Raw genomic sequence first — 21325 nt, 5'->3', positions numbered from 1 at the left:
ACGGATGTGAAATGGCTAGCTAGTTAGCGGGTACGCGCTAGTAGCATTTCAATCAGTTACGTCACTTGCTCTGAGACTTTAAGTAGGGTTGCCCCTTGCTTTGCAAGGGCCGCGGCTTTTGTGGAGCGATGGGTAACGACTGTGCTTCGTGGGCGACCGTTGTTGATGTGTGCAGAGGGTCCCTGGTTCGCGCCCGTGTCGGGGCGAGGGGACGGTTTAAAGTTATACTGTTACATTGATGCTGTTGACCCGGATCACTGGTTGCTGCGGAAAAGGAGGAGGTTGAAAGGGAGGTGAGTGTAACGGATGTGAAATGGCTAGCTAGTTAGCGGGTACGCGCTAGTAGCATTTCAATCAGTTAGGTCACTTGCTCTGAGACTTTAAGTAGGGTTGCCCCTTGCTTTGCAAGGGCCACGGCTTTTGTGGAGCAATGGGTAACGACGCTTCGTGGGTGTCAGTTGTTGATGTGTGCAGAGGGTCCCTGGTTCGCGCCCGTGTCGGGGCGAGGGGACGGTTTAAAGTTATACTGTTACACAGGTCCTCCAGTGGGGGAGTTTGGGCAGGATGCGAGTAAAATTCTAGTGATAAATCTTGTTGTGACTGTGGTCATGTTAGAATGGTAAATACAAATATTGGGTAAACTCACAGTTTGTGAAATGGCATTAACAACTCGCAGGGTGAATTCCAAAGGTATCTATGACGATTACACAGTACTTGCAGCGTTTCCCAAACTTGGTCCTCGGTCCCCAAGGGGTGGACATTTTGGTGTTTGCCCTAACACTACACAGTTGATTCAAATTATCAAAGCTTGATGATTAGTTCATTATTTGAATCAGCTTTGTAGTGCGAGGGCAAAACCCAAAACGTGCACCTCTTGGTGTCCCACGGACCGAGTTTGGGAAACGCTGGAGTAAACTTACATACGTTCTCAGTCTCAATTACATAAGTAACACTACTGCTCTCTGCTGGTGACATATGGCTATCACATAACATAGAAGGCCTGTATCATGATGAAATGTGACTCCAGAATATAACATTTCTATATTAACTAACTTTTTCTTACTTAGGCAGAGAACATTTATTTGTTCGACATGAACCAGCATGAATCCCAAAATATTTGATGAATAAATCCCAAGAATAAAGATAGTTTGCCATGGACTGAATTCCCCATCACCTTCTGAGAATTTCCAGTGAACTGTGCACGAGCACTGATTCTTGCAGACAGCGGCGAACCATTAAAAGTACTTCATGGCGAAGCAAAGCAGCATTTTCAATAAGTCTCCGCCACCTGTTCCGAAGGCGAAACCGAGTACCTCGCATAGAGAAGCTGACTTGCCATCCTCGCTTCTAAAAAATAACTCCAAAAGAAGAAGCTAAGCAAACATCTCAAACTCTGACCGCTAAAAAGACTCCTGCAAAAGTGATCAAAGACTCTTTGGGAATAAGACGCCAACAGTAAATGAGAGGTAAGGCAGATGGCTAAAGTTACTTAGCAAGCTAGCTAGCACAAGATCTACGTTGCTTTTGATGTGGCTAGTGCGGTAATGACGTTTGATTTGTGAAATGGCTAGCTATAACTCGTCGACACAGGAGAGACGTTATGCAAGGTATTACGATTAATGTCTGAAGTCTCGAGGTATTGCTCGCCTGAGGTAGAGTACCTTATGAAAGTTGTCTTTCAATCAAATGTATTTATAAAGCCCTTCTTAAATCAGCCGATGTCACAAAGTGCTGTACAGAAACCCAGCCTAAAACCCCAAACAGCAAGCAATGCAGGTGTAGAAGCACGGTGGCTAGGAAAAACTCCCTAGATAGACCGGAACCTAGGAAGAAACCTAAAGAGGAACCAGGCTAGGAGTGGCCAGTCCTCTTCTGGCTGTGGCGATTATAACAGAACATGGCCAAGATGTTCAAATGTTCATAATGACCAGCAGGTTCAAATAATAATAATCATAGTGGTTGTGGAGGGTGCAACAAGTCAGCACCTCAGGAGTAAATGTCAGTTGGCTTTTCATAGCTGATCATTCAGAGTATCTCTACTGCTCCTGCTGTCTCTAGAGGGTTGAAAACAGCATATCTGGGACAGGTAGCACGTCCGGTGAACAGGTCAGGGTTCCATAGCAGCAGGCAAAACAGTTGAAACTGGAGCAGCAGCACGACCAGGTGGACTGGGGACAGCAAGGAGTCATCAAGCCAGGTAGACCCGAGGCATGGTCCTTGGGCTCAGGTCGAGAGAGAGAGTATACACTTAAATACACACAGGATACCGGATAAGACAGGAGAAATACTCCAGATATAACAGACTGACCCTAGCCCCCCGACACAAACAATTGCAGCATAAATACTGGAGGCTGAGACCGGATGGGTCGGGAGACACTGTGGCCCCGTCCGACGATACCCCCGGACAGGGCCAAACAGGCAGGATATAGCCCCCTGGGTGGGGTTATCTTCAATCACCAATTTAACATCCTGAGACAAGGCAGAGTATAGCCCACGAAGATCTCCCCCACAAACCCAAGTGGGGGCGCCAACCCGGACAGGAAAGTCACGTCAGCGATTCAACCCACTCAAGTGACGCACCCGTCCTAGGGACGGCATGGAATAGCACTAGTAAGCCAGTGACTCAGCCCATGTAACAGGGTTGGAGGCAGAGAATCCCAGTGGAGAGAGGGGAACAGGCCAGGCAGAGACAGCAAGGGCGGATTGTTGCTCCAGTGCCTTTCCATTCACCTTCACACTCCTGGGCCAGACTACACTCAATCATGGGACCTACTGAAGAGATGAGTCTTCAATAAAGACTTAAAGGTCGAGACCGAGTCTGCGTCTCTTACATGGATAGGCAGACCAACATTTTTTTGAGTGTCTATTGAAGAAAGCCCTGCCTCCAGCTGTTTGCTTAGAAATTCTAGGGACAGTAAGGAGGCCTGCGTCTTGTGGCCGTAGCGTACGTGTAGGTATGTACGGCAGGACCAAATCGGAAAGATGGGTAGGAGCAAGTCCATATAATGCTTTGTAGGTTAGCAGGAAAACCTTGAAATCAGCCCTTGCCTTAACAGGAAGTCAGTGTACAGTGGCTAGCACTGGAGTAATATGATACATTTTTTGGGTTCTAGTCAAGATTCTAGCAGCCGTGTTCAGCACTAACTGAAGTTTATTTAGTGCTTTATCCGGGTAGCCGGAAAGTAGAGCATTGCAGTAGTCTAACCTAGAAGTGACAAAAGCATGGATACATTTTTCTGCATAATTTTTGGACAGAAAGTTTCTGATTTTTGCAATGTTACGTAGATGGAAAAAAGCTGTCCTTAAAACAGTCTTGATATGTTCGTCTAAAGAGAGATCGGGGTCCAGAGTAACGCCGAGGTCCTTCAGTTTTATTTGAGACTACTGTACAACCATTTCCCCCCCCTGGTTGCACATGTGACATGCTGGTAAAAATGTGGTCAAACTGATTTAAGTTTGCCGCTTCTGGGTGAGCATTTTCTTCTTTGCTTATAGCCTTATAGAGTTGGTTGAGAGCAGTCTTGGTGCCACCTTCGCTTTGTGGCGGTAAATAGACGCTACGAATAATACAGATGAGAACTCTCTTGGTAGATAGTGTGGTCGACACTAGACGGAAGTCTTCCAAATAGCTTGGAAAAATCGTAACGTGCAGTATCGAAGAGCGCTCACTGCTGCTCAATCATCCTATTTTTCCAACTTAATTGACGAAAATAAAAACAATCCAAAATGTATTTTTTATACTATCTAATAAATATATAGAATTTTTATTTTTAATCACAGCCCCCGTCCCTGCAGGAGGCCTTTTGGTAGGCCGTCATTGTAAATAAGAATTTGTTCTTAACTGACTTGCTTAGTTAAATAAAAAATGTAAAAAGCAAAGCATTGTATTGGTTGGATAGGCATGGGCTAGAGTAGACGGGGAGTTGCAGTACTAGTAATTTCATTTAAAATCCATGAAGAGAAGTCAACAAGTGGAGATAGGAGAGAGATTTATTTCTACGCAAACCAATTTATCAATAGGTATTCTTTTCCACCTTTTATTCCAGCCCAAAACCATGTCCATTCAGTGTTGGAGCCTTGGTGTGGGCCAAGCTAGAACGCCATATATGGTAGTGCCCCAGCTCCTCAGCGGGCAGCAGATGAGGGACAGGGGTAAAACCTAGCGCCTGCACGTCCACTTCTTCGACGAGCCTCCGACCAGGGGCTGGGTCAGCACCAGATACATCTGCGAGTATCACAATCATGCCCTGCCTTTACTATCTACACCCCAGGATGTTACGTCCCTCACCTGTGTACATGGACATCTATGGTCTATCTATTATAGGTTAGCCTAGTCCCAGATCTGTTTGTGTGGTCTTGTAGCCTAGTCCCAGATCTGTTTGTGTGGTCTTGTAGCCTAGTCCCAGATCTGTTTGTGTGGTCTTGTAGCCTAGTCCCAGATCTGTTTGTGTGGTCTTGTAGCCTAGTCCCAGATCTGTTTGTGTGGTCTTGTAGCCTGGGCCCAGATCTGTTTGTGCGGTCTTGTAGCCTGGTCTGTTTGTTATCGTGATTGACAATCACCATTGGAGTTATGCAAGAGGGCACAAGCAAATCTGGTATAAGGCTAATTCTAGCTATGCTATGGCCAGTGAGGATAAATACAAGATGTCAGTTTAGATTTAAGCTTTATTTCTACAGCAATAACTTCTCCAAAACATGCCTTGTGTTGATTCTAGAGCCATATACACTTTGAAGTATACTAAAAATAATGTCCTTTCTCATTTGTACTCCCAGGCTCAGACAGCGGTGATGCTATGACAGGAGGGGTGTTCTTTAGTGGTTAGCCTGTGATCTGCAGGGCCATGGTGCTGGCTGATGCTGCTATGCCAGACAGCCCAGAGATCAGACTGAAGATGCCTGTCTGTATGGACCCATCTGATGCTGAGGAGGAGAAGGATATGGAGGTGAGACAACCTTTCCGTCTGAATGTGCTGCTGCTGGCATTGCATTTCCCTTTGATTATTACTTTGTTAATCCACAATCTATCTATCTAGACACATTGTTCAATGCATATGTAAGCCAATATCAACCCTTTTTCTATCTTGTAATGTAGAACAAGTTAAGTACCACTTAATAATGATAATATACTGTTACTCTATCTCTTGTACAGACTGGCATGTATAATGCAAACGTGTTGAATATTTTCAGAACCTTGAAAAACTAAAAATGTGTTAATTTGCCCTTGTTCCGACAGCTTGATAAGTCAAGGCTGACCGACAAAGATCTGACTGAAGAGCAAGATGAGAAGGGGACGGTGAAGTCAAAGTCTAGTCGCTGTACAACCCACCCCACAGCAGAACAGGGCAGCAAGCCCAAGCGTAGCCACATCGTGGTCGCCTCCAACAGTGAAGGCGCGGCCGATGAATTCAATCCAGAGGAGGCAGCAGTGAGGAAGGTAGTGAACAGTACGTTGGAGGAGGATGAAGAATGTAAACCCGACAGCCCAGTTAAACCCGTTTTCAGCGCCGGAGAGCTTCGACAGCCAGGTGAACGGCTCGGGTGCTGGTGGAGGAGGTGGGGCTACGGTATGGGACCACGAGAAGCTTGATTGGCCACAGGACGGCCGGAGGAAAGACGCCAAGAGACGTGGACAGTCTGAAGAAGACTTCCTGAACAAAACGACCCCAGGCATGCGGCGCTGATGGCAGCTCAAGTCGGAGATGTTCGACGCCGTGCTGTTCAAAGTGCTATTAATCAATCAAATGTATTTATAAAGTCCTTTTTATATCAGCAGTTTAGGGTCGGATCTCCCCATGCTTGTCTGTGTGCTGTATTTTGGTGTCGGTGCTTCTTTGTGTAATATATTTAGCTCATTAGTAATGTTGTGTGTTTTCTATTTGGTGTATACTCTATTTATTTCTCTACGGGCCGGTTTCCCAGACACGGATTAAGACTAGTCTCAACTAGTCCGGGTTTGTCCATGTTCGTCCGCGTTTGGCCGGTGTAGGCCGGTGTAGGCCAAACGACCCACCACTGCGACCTGTATGCCCTAGTCGGCTGGCCCTCGCTACATGTTCGTCGTCAGACCCACTGGCTCCAGGTCATCTACAAGGCTATGCTAGGTAAAGTGCCGCCTTATCTCAGTTCACTGGTCACGATGGCTACACCCACCCGCAGCACGCGCTCCAGCAGGTGTATCTGACACCTAAAGCTAAAACCTCATTTGGACGCCTTTCCTTCCAGTTCTCTGCTGCCTGCGACTGGAACGAATTGCAAAAATCTCTGAAGTTGGAGACTTTTATCTCCCTCAACAACTTTACAAATCTGCTATCCGAGCAGCTAACCGATCGCTGCAGCAGTACATAGTCCATCGGTATATAGCCCACCCAATTTACCTACCTCACCCCCCATACTGCTTTTATTTATTTACTTTTCTGCTCTTTTGCACACCAGTATCTCTTCTTGCACATGTTCATCTGATGATTTATCACTCCAGTGTTAATCTGCTAAATTGTAATTATTCGATTTATTGCCTACCTCATGCCTTTTGCACACATTGCATATAGATTCTCTTTTTTTCTACCATGTTATTGACTTGTTTATTGTTTACTCCATGTGTAACTCTGTGTTGTCTGTTCACACTGCTATGCTTTATCTTGGCCAGGTCGCAGTTGCAAATGAGAACTTGTTCTCAACTAGCCTACCTGGTTAAATAAAGGTGAAAAAAAAAATAAAAAAAATAAAAAATAAATTGTAAATAAAAATGTGTTCTTAATCAAAGTTTATTTGTCACGTGCGCCGAATACAACAGGTTTACCTTACAGTGAAATGCTTACTTACAGGCTCTAACCAATAGTGCAAAAAAGGTATTAAGTGAACAATAGGTAATTAAAGAAATAAAAACAACAGTAAAAAGACATTGAAAAACAGTAGCGAGGCTATAAACGTAGCGAGGCTACATACAGACACCGGTTAGTCAGGCTGATTGAGGTAGTATGTAGATATGGTTAAAGTGACTATGCATATATGATGAACAGAGAGTAGCAGTAGCGTAAAGAGGGGTTGGTGGGTGGCGGGACACAATGCAGATAGCCCGGTTAGTCAATGTGTGGGAGCACTGGTTGGTCGGCCCAATTGAGGTAGTATGTACATGAATGTATAGTTAAAGTGACTATGCATATAAGATAAACAGAGAGTAGCAGAAGCGTGGTTGGGGGGGCACACAATGCAAATAGTCTGGGTAACCATTTGATTACCTGTTCAAGAGTCTTATGGCTTGTGTGTAAAAACTGTTGAAAAGCATTTTTGTCCTAGACTTGGCACTCCGGTACCGCTTGCCATGCAGTAGTAGAGAAAACAGTCTGTGGCTGGGGTCTTTGACAATTTTTAGGGCCTTCCTCTGACACCGCCTGGTGTAGAGGTCCTGGATGGCAGGCAGTTTAGCCCCAGTGATGTACTAGGCTGTACGCACTACCCTCTGTAGTTCCTTGCGGTCGGAGGCCGAGCAATTGTCGTACCAGGCAGTGATGCAACCAGTCAGGATGCTCTCGATGTTGCAGCTGTAGATCCTTTTAAGGATCTCAGGACCCATGCCAAAACTTTTTCGTTTCCTGAGGGGAATAGGCTTTGTCGTGCCCTCTTCACGACTGTCTTGGTGTGTTTGGACCATTGTAGTTTGTTGGTGATGTGGACACCATGGAACTTGATGCTCTCAACCTGCTCCATTACAGCCCCGTCGATGAGAATGGGGACGTACTCGGTCCTCCTTTTCCTGTAGTAATGATGGTGTTGGAGTTGTGCCTGGCCACACAGTCGTGGGTGAACAGGGAGTACAGGAGGGGACTGAGCACGCACCCCTGGGGGGCTCCATTGTTGAGGATCAGCATGGCAGATGTGTTGCTACCTACCCTCACCACCTGGGGGCGGCCCATCAGGAAGTCCAGGATCCAGTTGCAGAGGGAGGTGTTTAGTCCCAGGATCCTTAGCTTAGTGATGAGCTTTGAGGGTACTATGGTGTTGAACGCTGAGCTGTAGTCAATGAACAGCATTCTCACATAAGTGTTCCTTTTGTCCAGGTGGGAAAGGGCAGTGTGGAGTGCAATAGAGATTGCATCCTTTGTGGATCTGTTTGGGCGGTATGCAAATTGGAGTGGGTCTAGGGTTTCTGGGATAATGGTGTTGATGTGAGCCATTACCAGCTTTTCAGAGCACGTCATGGCTACGGACGTGAGTTCTACGGGTCTGTAGTCATTTAGGCAGGTTGTCTTTGTGTTCTTGGGCACAGGGACTATGATGGTCTGCTTGAAACATGTTGGTATTACAGACTCAATCAGGGACATGTTGAAAATGTCAGTGAAGACACCTGCCAGTTGGTCAGCACATGCCCGGAGAACACGTCCTGGTAATCCATCTGGCCCCGCAGCCTTGTGTATGTTGACCTGTTTAAAGGTCTTACTCACGTTGACGTCGGGGAGCGTGATAACACAATTGTCCGGGACAGCTGATGCTCTCATGCATGCCTCAGTGTTGCTTGCATCGAAGCGAGCATAGCAGTGATTTAGCTCGTCTGGTAGGCTTGTGTCACTGGGCAGCTCGTGGCTGTGCTTCCCTTTGTAGTCTGTAATAGTTTGCAAGCCCCCACATAAGACGAGCGTCGGAGCCGGTGTAGTATGACTCAAACTAACTGACTTGACTAGTTTAAATAAAGGTTACTTTTTTTTTTTTAAGTAAAATTAACATGGAGATTCTCCATTGAATAAACTTTAGTCTAGGACTAGTCTGGATCTGTTGCTGTGAAACTGGCCTTAAGTGTCCTTGTCGATCTTGAAAAGTGCAAATAGAATGTATTATTATTCAGGTGGGTAAGTTCCATGAGCTGTACCATATGGACGCTGTGATAGGTGTCAACCAGCTGGGTCTGACCTTCATGAAGGGGGCCTGGGCCCACTCTGGAGGCCCGCACCACCGGTGTCATCACCCCCAAGGTTGGCTTTGACCAAGAGTTTGACCAGGCTGTCAGTGGTATCAAGACCTGTGAGAGGGACCTACAGGACTACCTGGACAGGTACCTTCATCACTTGGGACACAAATTCTGGGACACTTGAGACACACTTTTAGCACACATTTCCCCAGACAGATTACGCCTGGACTAAAAAGCATGCTCAATGTAGAATTTAAAATATATATTTTAGGGGTGGCAGGTAGCCTAGTGGTTAGAGCGTTGGGCCAGTAACCTAAAGGTTGCTGGATCGAATCCCTGAGCTGACAAGGTAAAAATCTGTTGTTCTGCCCCTGAACAAGGCACTGTTCCCCGGTAGGCTGTCGTTGTAAATAAGAATTTAATCTTACCTGATTTTAAGGTAAAAAAATATGTTTCAGCACTTTTTTTCTGTTCTTGGACAAATGAACATGTAAGTGCGCTTCAAAACCCACTGGAGTCGATTGACGCACCCATGCGTCACACGGGGGATGTGTGCTAATGCTAGAGACTTACCATTTCTAACAGTGGCTACAGACACTTTAAAACCTTATTCCTTATGGTTGATCTTTTCACCGTCAGTTTTGCCATGTACAAATGTGTTTTTATGGACTATAGCAGTAAAGGCCAAATTTAAATGTTTCCTCAAATTATGTTTACTTTAATTATTTTCATACCTACAGAGGTCCCAAAATTCCAAACAAAAAGCTAAATGATACATTTTATGAACATCATAAACCATTCCATTATGTTAGCTTAGTAGATATTGTGATCTAAGGGCTTAGACCTACAGGGGGTTTAAATCTATCCAAGTTGAATGTTTCCAGGCAGAAGAAAAGGCTGGGCTGCAGGAACCTGACCTACTGGGGAACGGGATGGAACCACTTCCAGATGGAAGTACTAGACAGCGTCTCAGAGAGGAACATTCCTGAGGAGTACGCGGTGAGGGTGGCAACGCTAGGGTCAGTGGTTCGATTCCTGCTGCGGCCACCACGAAAATATAGCCTATTCACTCAGTTGTAAGTTGCTTTGGATAAAAGCATCTAAATTTCAAGTTGTATTAGTCGTATGTAGGGGATATACATGGAATAGATCGTCCAATGAAATTATTACTTGCAGTTCCTTCTCGACAATGCAACAAAATCTAAGAATTACAATAGTGAGTGTTCCACAATGTAGTTTTCAATTTGTAGTACGTCTTGTTCAATATGGTGGTGACAGTTAAATGAACTTGTTTGAACTCTCAGGTGAAGTCCACAAAGAAGGGCTGGAGGTGCTACTGGATGAGGGAGATGGAGCGTCTGTTCTCAGGAGAAGAGAGAAGAGAGATGCAGCTCTGAAGGACTGCATGAGAAGACTCTTCTTCAACTTTGATAAGAACTACAGGGACTGGCAGACTGGGGTGGAGTGCATGGCTGTGCTAGGTAAGCATGGTGAATTTAAATTACTTTATTTATCCCATACAATTGTAGGGCGCTTGAGCAGTCAGCACTATTACCCAATAGGCAATAGTTTTTCAAAACCCATCATCATATCAATTGGGCCGACCAACCAGTGCTCCCGCACAGTGGCTAACCAGGCTATCTGCACTGTGTCCCGCCACCCACCAACCCCTCTTTTACGCTACTGCTACTCTCTGTTCATCATATATGCATAGTCACTTTAACCATATCTACATGTACATACTACCTCAATAAGCCTGACTAACCGGTGTCTGTATGTAGCCTTGCTACTTTTATAGCCTCGCTACTGTATATAGCCTGTCTTTTTACTGTTGTTTTATTTCTTTAACTACCTATTGTTCACCAAATACCTTTTTTGCACTATTGGTTAGAGCCTGTAAGTAAGCATTTCACTGTAAGGTACACCTGTTGTATTCAGCGCACGTGACAAATTAACTTTGATATGCATGAAATCATAAGAATGAATGAATTCCACAAACTGACATTGCTCAAACTTCCCTATTGAGCTGAATTGTGTTAAAGATGAAAGATTGTTGTAGCCAGGTGCTGGTTGCCTTGGATACAGTTCCTGCACCCGTTATGTCAACTGTTCTGTGCCATACCCGGCTATCTCACACACTCACACTCACACTCACACACACACACACACACACACACACACACACACACACACACACACACACACACACACACACATACAGTTGAAGTCGGAAGTTTACTTACACTTAGGTTGTAGTCATTAAAACTTGTTTTTCAACCTATCCACACATTTCTTGTTAACAAACTATAGTTTTGGCAAGTCGTTTAGGACATCTACTTTGTGCATGACAAGTAATTTTTCCAACAATTGTTTACAGAAAGATTATTTCACTTATAATTCACTGTATCACAATTCCAGTGGGTCTGAGGTTTACATACACTAAGTTGACTGTGCCTTTAAACAGCTTGGAAAATTCCAGAAAATGATGTCATTTAGAAGATTCTGTTAGGCTAATTGACATAATTTGAGTCAATTGGAAGTGTACCTGTGGATGTATTTCAAGGCAATATCTCAAGGCATCAGTTAGGAAGTAAAAGCTTGGTCGCAAAGGCTACCCGAAACGTTTGAACCAAGTTATACAATTTAAAGGCAATGCTACCAACTACTAATTGAGTGTATGTAAACTTCTGACCCACTGGGAATGTGATGTGCGGTGGTTAATTTCTTTACTATCAAATGAGGAGAGACAAACTTATCACACAAGTCAGAGTTATACTTAAATCTTTAACAATGAGAGCTTTGCAATAGCAATGACTTGTCAACGATTCACCATTTCTAATAATCCATCTTTTATAGCCAAGATACACCCTTTTCAACCTATATGACGAACAACAGATACATAGAATGGGTCACAAGGTGAGTTTTTTTAGATGAGAAAGGAGTATCCCGTAGCCAGACAGCACTCGCTAGAAATTATCATTTAGTTTGGTCCCTAAGACGAGGTTCCTATCTTGTTCCTGTTACTCCTAGCACAAAAACACCAACTCGACCAATGGCATAAATCAATTGTCAACTCCAGACACTACCACACACATCCCCCAAGGCCAAAGGAGGGAGTGACTGGCACACAAACATTGTGGAAACCAGTAATTGGTTCCCCATTCATCACGCCATCCCTTCATATGGTTTAGAATAGGTAAAGACACATTCACATATCATATGAAGACAATGTTCCCTCCTGTCCTCTTCCCTTCCTGATATTCTGCATAGCACCAGGAACATGTGAAAGACAAGCCTGACCTCTCCCATCTCTGGGCCCCAGGTGACTGAGTCCCAGCTGAGGGAAGAAGTACAACACCAGAGTCCGAAGGGATACATTCTAATAACAAGTATATCACATCAGCATATTATGCAGATAAGACATCTTAATTATCTACGTTACCCAACTAATTCTGATTCATCCGCCACAGATGAAAGAAATTAAAGCTGAAATATAAGGATTGCCTTTAAATTGTTTAACTTGGGTCAAATGTTTCAGGTAGCCTTCCACAAGCTTCCCACAATAAGTTAGGTGAATTTTGGCCCATTCCTCCTTAGGTGAATTTTGGCCCATTCCTCCTGACAGAGCTGTTGTAACTGAGTCAGGTTTTTAGGCCTCCTTGCTCGTATATGCTTTTTTAGTTCTGTCCACAAATTTTTTATAGGATTGGGCTTTATGATTGCCACTCCAATACCTTGACTTTGTTGTCCTTAGGCCATTTTGCCACAACTTTGGAAGTATGCTTGGGGTCATTGTTCATTTGGAAGACCCATTTGCGACCAAGCTTTAACTTCCTGACTGATGTCTTGAGATGTTGCTTCAATATATCCACATAATTTTCCTGCTTCATGATGCCATCTATTTTGTGAAGTGCACCAGTCCCTCCTGCAGCAAAGCACCTCCACAACATGATGCTGCCACCTCCGTGCTTCACGGTTGGGATGATGTTCTTCAGCTTGCAAGTTTCCCCCTTTTCCCTCCAAACATAACATTGGTCATTATGGCCAAACTATTTTTGTTTCATCAGACCAGAGGACGTTTCTCCAAAAAGTACGATCTTTGTCCCCATGTGCAGTTGCAAACTGTAGTCTGTTTTTTTTATGGCGGTTTTGGAGCAGTGGCTTCTTCCTTGCTGAGTGGCCTTTCAGGTTATGTTGATATAGGACTTGTTTTACTGTAGATATAGATACTTTTGTACCTGTTTCCTCCAGCATCTTCACAAGGTCCTTTGCTGTTTGTTCTGAGATTGATTCGCACTTTTCACACCAAAGTACGTTCATCTCTAGGAAACAGAACGCGTCTCCTTCCTGAGCGGTATGACGGCTGCCTGGTCCCATGGTGTTTATATACATGTACTATTTTTTTATGTACTATTTTTTGTACAGATGAACGTGGTACCTTCAGGCATTTGGAAATTGCTCCCAATGATGAACCAGACTTGTGGAGGTCTACAATTTTTTTCTGAGGTCTTAGGTGATTTCTTTTAATTTTCCTATGATGTCAAGCAAAGAGGCACCGAGTTTGAAGGTAGGCCTTGAAATACATCCACAGGTACACCTCCAATTGACTCAAATGATGTCAATTAGCCTAACAGAAGCTTCTAAAGCCATGACATAATTTTCTGGAATTTTCCAAGCTGTTTAAAGGCACAGTCAACTTAGTGTATGTGAACTTCTGACCCACTGGAATTGTGATACAGAGAATTAATCTGTCTTTAAGCAATTGTTTAAAAAATTACTTGTCATGCACAAAGTAGATGTACTAACCGACTTGCCAAAACTATAGTTTGTTAACAAGAAATGTGTGGAGTGGTTGAAAAACGAGTTTTAATGACTCCAACCTAAGTGTATGTAAGCTTCCGAATTCAACTGTACATACATAAACACACACACTAGTTTGTTGATAATGCCTGAACAAACTGAAATGTAACCGTTATATAATAATATAGGAGGGAAATGGGTATTTTCACCACTGTTGGCATGCCTCTACTTTTTGCTATGAAAATAGAAGGAGGATTGTTCAAACGCCTCCTCTCCCTGTGGTAGACTATGGTGACATTATTTATTTGCACACGACAGCCTCTGTTTTGAAACCATTGGACTCCGTATTCCATTCAGTAATACGTTTTATCACTGGGGGCGATTTTAGGACTCATCATTGTATTTTTAACAAACATGTGGGATGGACCTCTCTGTAAGAAGAGAGCTGCACTCTCTTTGATATCAAAGCAGTCTGTAGAAACTTCATCTGTAGATTACTTCATGGATTTTATGACCAAACCCTTTCTCAGGGATGGATAACTCTGTCGATCCCTTTGGTCTCCACAGAATTAGGAAAATCTTCTTTTAGTTTTTCTGCCCCTTGTGTGGAACAATATGCAGAATGCCTTGCAATTAGATATTCTGGTGCCTTTCAGGCATTTTCAATATTTTTTTTAGAGACTTATTTAAGAAAAGCTCATCACATTCTAACATACAGTGGGGCAATAAAGTATTTAGTCAGCCACCAATTGTGCAAGTTCTCCCACTTAAAAAGATGAGAGAGGCCTGTAATTTTCCCTCATAGGTACACTTCAACTATGACAGACAAAATGAGAAAAAAAATCCAGAAAATTACATTGTAGGATTTTTAATGAATTTATTTGCAAATTATGGTGGAAAATAATTATTTGGTCACCTACAAACAAGCAAGATTTCTGGCTCTCACAGACCTGTAACTTCTTCTTTAAGAGGCTCCTCTGTCCTCCACTCATTACCTGTATTAATGGCACCTGTTTGAACTTGTTATCAGTATAAAAGACACCTGTCAACAACCTCAAACAGTCACACTCCAAACTCCACTATGGCCAAGACCAAAGAGCTGTCAAAGGACACCAGATACAAAATTGTAGACCTGCACCAGGCTTGGAAGACTAAATCTGCAATAGGTAAGCAGCTTGGTTTGAAGAAATCAACTGTGGGAGCAATTATTAGGAAATGGAAGACATACAAGACCACTGATAATCTCCCTCGATCTGGGGCGCCACGCAAGATCTCACCCCGTGGGGTCAAAATGATCACAAGAACGGTGAGCCAAAATCCCAGAACCACACGGGGGGACCTAGTGAATGACCTGCAGAGAACTGGGACCAAAGTAACAAAGCCTACCATCAGTAACACACTACGCCGCCAAGGACTCAAATCCTGCAGTGCCAGACGTGTCCCCCTGCTTAAGCCAGTACATGTCCAGGCCCGTCTGAAGTTTGCTAGAGAGCATTTGGATGATCCAGAAGAAGATTGGTAGAATGTCATATGGTCAGATGAAACCAAAATATAACTTTTTGGTAAAAACTCAACTCGTTGTGTTTGGAGGACAAAGAATGCTGAGTTGCATCCAAAGAAACCCATACCTACTGTGAAGCATGGGGGTGGAAACATCATGCTTTGGGGCTGTTTTTCTGCAAAGGGACCAGGACGACTGATCCGTGTAAAGGAAAGAATGAATGGGGCCATGTATCGTGAGATTTTGAGTGAAAACCTCCTTCCATCAACAAGGGCATTGAAGATGAAACGTGGCTGGGTCTTTCAGCATGACAATGATCCCAAACACACCGCCCGGGCAACGAAGGAGTGGCTTTGTAAGAAGCATTTCAAGGTCCTGGAGTGGCCTAGCCAGTCTCCAGATCTCAACCCCATAGAAAATCTTTGGAGGGAGTTGAAAGTCCGTGTTGCCCAGCAACAGCCCCAAAACATCACTGCTCTAGAGGAGATCTGCATGGAGGAATGGGCCAAAATACCAGCAACAGTGTGTGAAAACCTTGTGAAGACTTACAGAAAACGTTTGACCTCTGTCATTGCCAACAAAGGGTATATAACAAAGTATTGAGATAAACTTTTGTTATTGACCAAATACTTATTTTCCACCATCATTTGCAAATAAATTCATTAAAAATCCTACAATGTGATTTTCTGGATTTTTTTTCTCATTTTGTCTGTCATAGTTAAAGTGTACCTATGATGAAAATTACAGGCCTCTCTCATCTTTTTAAGTGGGAGAACTTGCACAATTGGTGGCTGACTAAGTACTTTTTTGCCCCACTGTATGTTTAATTTTGTGTTTTATTAGTGATGTTCAGTGCCAGTCAAATATTTGGACACATCCACTCATTCCAGGGTTTTTCCTTTATTTTGACTATTTTCTACATTGTAGAATATTAGTGAAGACATCCAAACTATGAAATAACACATGGAATCATGCCTATCCTTGACTTCGGCGATGGCATTTACAAAATAGCCTCCAACACTCTACTCAGCAAACTGGATGCAGTCTATCACAGTGCCATCCGTTTTGTCACCAAAGCCCCATATACTCTCCGCCACTGCGACCTGTATGCTCTCGTTGTCTGGCCCTCGCTTCATATTCGTCGCCAAACCCGCTGGCTCCAGGTCATCTATAAGTCTTTGCTAGGTAAAGCCTCGCCTTATCTCAGCTCACTGGTCACCAAAGCAGCACCCACACGTAGCACGTGCTCGTATATCTCACTGGTCACTCCCAAAGCCAACTCCTCCTTTGGCCACCTTTCGTTCCAGTTCTCTGCTGCCAATGACTGGAACGAATTGCAAAAATCACTGAAGCTGGAGACCCATATCTCCCTCACTAACTTGAAGCATCAGCTGTCAGAGCAGCTTACAGATCATTGCACCTCTACATAGCCCATCTGTAAATAGCCCACCCAATTACCTCATCCCCATGTTATTCATTTTTTTGCTCCTTTGCACCCCAGTATCTGTACTTGCACATTCATCTTCTGCTCATCTATCACTCAAGTGTTTAATTGCTAAATTGTAATTATTTCACCTATGGACTATTTATTGCCTTACCTCCCTAATCTTACTTCATTTGCACACACTATTGTGTTATTGACTGTACGTTTGTTTATTCCATGTGTAACTCTGTGTTGTTGTTTGTGTCGCACTGCTTTGCTTTATCTTGGCCAGGTCGCAGTTGTAAATGAGAACTTGTTCTCAACTGGCCTACCTGGTTAAATAAAATAAATGTAGTAACCAAAAGTGTTAAATCAAAATATTTTATTTTAGATTATTCAAAGAAGCCACCCTTTGCTTTAATAATAAAAATAATGAAAAACCCTAGAATGAGTAGGTGTCCAAAACTTTTGACTGGTACTGTATATGTAGGGCTGTTGTCTTTATTATAGTGGGTTTTATTTGTAATGGATATGTCGGGCTGTCTTATTATAGTGGGTTTTATTTGTAATGGATATGTCGGGCTGTCTTATTATAGTGTTTTTTTATTTGTAATGAATATGTCGGGCTGTCTTATTATAGTGGGTTTTATTTGTAATGGATATGTCGGGCTGTCTTATTATAGTGTTTTTTTATTTGTAATGGATATGTTGGGCTGTCTTATTATAGTGGGTTTTATTTGTAATGGATATGTCGGGCTGTCTTATTATAATGTTTTTTTATTTGTAATGGATATGTCGGGCTGTCTTATTATAGCGGGTTTTATTTGTAATGGATATGTCGGGCTGTCTTATTATAGCGGGTTTTATTTGTAATGGATATGTCGGGCTGTCTTATTATAGTGGGTTTTATTTGTAATGGATATGTCGGGCTGTCTTATTATAGTGGGTTTTATTTGTAATGGATATGTCGGGCTGTCTTATTATAGTGGGTTTTATTTGTAATGGATATGTCGGGCTGTCTTATTATAGAGGGTTTTATTTGTAATGGATATGTCGGGCTGTCTTATTATAGCGGGTTTTATTTGTAATGGATATGTCGGGCTGTCTTATTATAGCGGGTTTTATTTGTAATGGATATGTCGGGCTGTCTTATTATAGCGGGTTTTATTTGTAATGGATATGTCGGGCTGTCTTATTATAGCGGGTTTTATTTGTAATGGATATGTCGGGCTGTCTTATTATAGCGGGTTTTATTTGTAATGGATATGTCGGGCTGTCTTATTATAGTGGGTTTTATTTGTAATGGATATGTCGGGCTGTCTTATTATAGCGGGTTTTATTTGTAATGGATATGTCGGGCTGTCTTATTATAGCGGGTTTTATTTGTAATGGATATGTCGGGCTGTCTTATTATAGCGGGTTTTATTTGTAATGGATATGTCGGGCTGTCTTATTATAGCGGGTTTTATTTGTAATGGATATGTCGGGCTGTCTTATTATAGTGGGTTTTATTTGTAATGGATATGTCGGGCTGTCTTATTATAGCGGGTTTTATTTGTAATGGATATGTCGGGCTGTCTTATTATAGCGGGTTTTTATTTGTAATGGATATGTCGGGCTGTCTTATTATAGTGGGTTTTTATTTGTAATGGATATGTCGGGCTGTCTTGTAAAATAGTTCTCAATGTGACTCCCTGTTTAAATAAAGGTCAATACATTTCTACCTCACAAGCCCACATTAGCTCTTGCAGCATTGGGACTGTCTCGTTCAAGATGGAGGGTAAACTAAAAGATGATGATGATTGCGTTGTTAATTATTTACCTCTAGTCCAGCTCCACATAATGGTTGTCCCAAATGGCACCATATTCCCTATACAGTGCACTACCTGTGACCAGGGCCCATTAGCAATAAGCTGGCATTTGGGATGCAACCATAAATGTGTTTTTCTAACGGCCCTGTCTGGTACTCTACTAAGCATTGTGTTTAGTCTGTTTACACCACAGAGCTGCCTAAACAATCCTATTAAAAATGATTCAACAGCACAAAACTCTGCCAGTGTTACACACACAGTTCAGATGCCAAATTTATGGCTAGTCGAACTGAATAGCGTGCTGGCACGGTTGAACTTTTCAGGACATACCGATTTGGTTTCATACAACCGCTCTCAAAACTGCAATAGACTTCTTCGTTGGTTTTGGGTCGAATTCATGCATAACAGCCAACACCTGCGAATCCGAGGCCATGATTGTGTCTGTTGTGGGTGTGCTAGTGAAGCAACCTTTATTTACATGCAATTAACATATATGAACTTGCACTGCCATTTCTCCCAACAGTGGAAGTACTGTTCTGGTGCGCTGCATGAAACAGAGGTGTGCTTCACCCACACCACACTGAAATAACAGCAGAGGCTTTTTTTAGTTGGGTGCTGTGATAGAGCAGTGTTTGAATTAGGGCTTAGTGTAAGGACGAGGAGGGTGTGTAAAGAAATATATTGGTTATATCCTTGGTTGCTGCTTGCCTTGAATGCAATGTGATCAAGGAAAAGCTACACAATGTGTTTAGTCAATATATTTAGTCAATTTGACAGTTCTAGGCCTATGTCATGTTATCGTACAGGTTTATATATATTTTTTTATTTCAGACCTATCCCTGTTACCGTTTCAGATGTGTTGCTGAACCTGACTCAGTACAGCCAGGGGGGAGACGGAAGACCAATGACACGGCCTCAAGTAATACTTCCTGGCGACGACAGCCAATCAGCAGCCTTCTTGGACCTGAGGAACTCTCGCCACCTGTGTCACCAAAACCTCCTTCGGTGATTTCATTAGTAACGACATTGCCATTGGTTGCCCGGGCATTGAGGGGCTAGATAAAGGATATGCCCCGGTCACTGGGCCTAACATGGGTGGAAAGTCTACTCTTATGAGACCGGTATGGGCTTCTTTGAACTTCAAGTTTATTTGTCCCAAAGGGAACTGGTTAAGATCACACTTCAGACAAAATTATGGGCAATTAGGTTTGGGCGGTATCCAGATTGTCAGACTTTCATACCAACCTCGTGACATACTGGGATATTCTGTAATACTGGAACTGAACACAAGGGACTCCATTTTCAATCCAAAGAAGTACATGTCAAATCCAATAGTAAATGCTTATGAACACATGCAAACGTTTTATACAGTCTGACAAAGTATTTACAGGATAGACATCCCAGCTCAAAGTTATACAAGTAACTCAGAAATGCTACTCCGTTTGCTGCACACACAAAACAAAAATTTGACAGCTTTAGGGTTCGCTCCTTACGTCCTTTGTCAATCATTGGTGAAATTAGCATTATGACTATTTTTTATTAAATCATTCAAAAACCTTTAATGCAATTGCAGACAGAAGTTGACAAACAGGAACATAGCACGCATGTTTCTGAGTAAGTTCTGCATCAAACAAAAGGTCTCAAGTTGTTGTATCAAACCGAAGTCCCGCCTTAGTGATGTCACTGACTACGTCATTACCTTTTTACTCCCGAGACCAAAACCCTGCATCCATGGCTATACAGAGTTTCAGTGTTTATCTAAAAGCTAGGCAATAAATGTCCCCTCCCCAAAGTAGATTTATTGTGGAATGTCTGAGCCGTCTCTTATCTCATATGGGCCTGTAAAGAGTAAGTTAAATTGTTTTCCCACCTTCCTAGGACAGCCACACCCCAGGAGGGTATAATTGACATACCAAACATCTCACCTGGGTGTAGAACATTACCATAGGCTTCCTGATTGTCTGGGATGAGTTGTTTGGCACGCTGCAGTTCCCCAGAGTTGGTTTTACCTGTTTCATTGAAAAGATCGGTGACTGGAATTCTAAAAATGTACATTTCTGTTCTCCCCAAATAAAAACATCCCGCCATCCAGGAGGTAAAGTGAGATACTTCTTGACACTACATACCCACTTCTATCCAAAAGGTGCTCCCGTGCATTCTTCTACCCTGGAAATGTTTACACCTGTCTCTTGTTACTGTAAATCTAACACACTAAAATCCCCTTTAGCACAGTTTCTCCTATCACTATACTCTTCTCTCAGTTGACCCATATATACATGACAAGCTCCAGTATCTCCCATATCTTCCCTCTACCACATTAGGTAAGTTTGCTCCCTTCTTGTGACCACTCCAACATAAGTGTCCCATAATCCCCAAATGTTCAACAGTCTTTCTAGCCAAGCATTTTATTATAGCTAAAGCAACAACAAAACACAGTAGTCCTACCAGGAGTGGAACAATCATGGCAGACCTGGACGTCATTACCTTACCCATCACGTTTCCAAATACACCATTAAACCAGTGTCCAATTTGGTAAAAGATGGTGTTGACAGCTTTTCCCAGAGTACCTCCTAATTTAGCCAGGTCATTAATAATAATTGTCATGTTGTCAGAGGAGTTAGGAAGCAACATGACACAGTAATCCTCATTTATTCCAATCGATCTGTAGGCCCCTCTGTCTTTAACCAGTTTGTGCCATTTCGTCTCTGGTCACTACTGCCTTCAAATTCTGCACATTTAGTGACAACTGAGTAAAACCCTGTTTTATGAAATTAGTAAAGACCATTTACCCATTACTACAACTTCCCATGCTGCTTCCTTCCCCCTTTGACCAACATCAGAATAGTATGATTGCTTTTTCTTCGTCGAGCCCTAGTTTTGTTCCTTTTCAT

At 42.9% G+C, this 21325-nt stretch overlaps 1 pseudogene; it reads left to right on the top strand.

Moving 5' to 3' along the window:
• Window positions 1-1248: 1248 nt before the first annotated feature.
• On the top strand, window positions 1249-19883 carry LOC129860819 (DNA mismatch repair protein Msh6-like; annotated as a pseudogene).
• Window positions 19884-21325: the final 1442 nt, after the last annotated feature.

Source organism: Salvelinus fontinalis, chromosome 1 (genome assembly GCF_029448725.1).
Source record: "Salvelinus fontinalis isolate EN_2023a chromosome 1, ASM2944872v1, whole genome shotgun sequence".
NCBI classification, from domain to species: domain Eukaryota; kingdom Metazoa; phylum Chordata; class Actinopteri; order Salmoniformes; family Salmonidae; genus Salvelinus; species Salvelinus fontinalis.
Note: the sequence above shows the minus strand (reverse complement) of the source record. Positions and strands in the feature narration are given on the sequence as shown.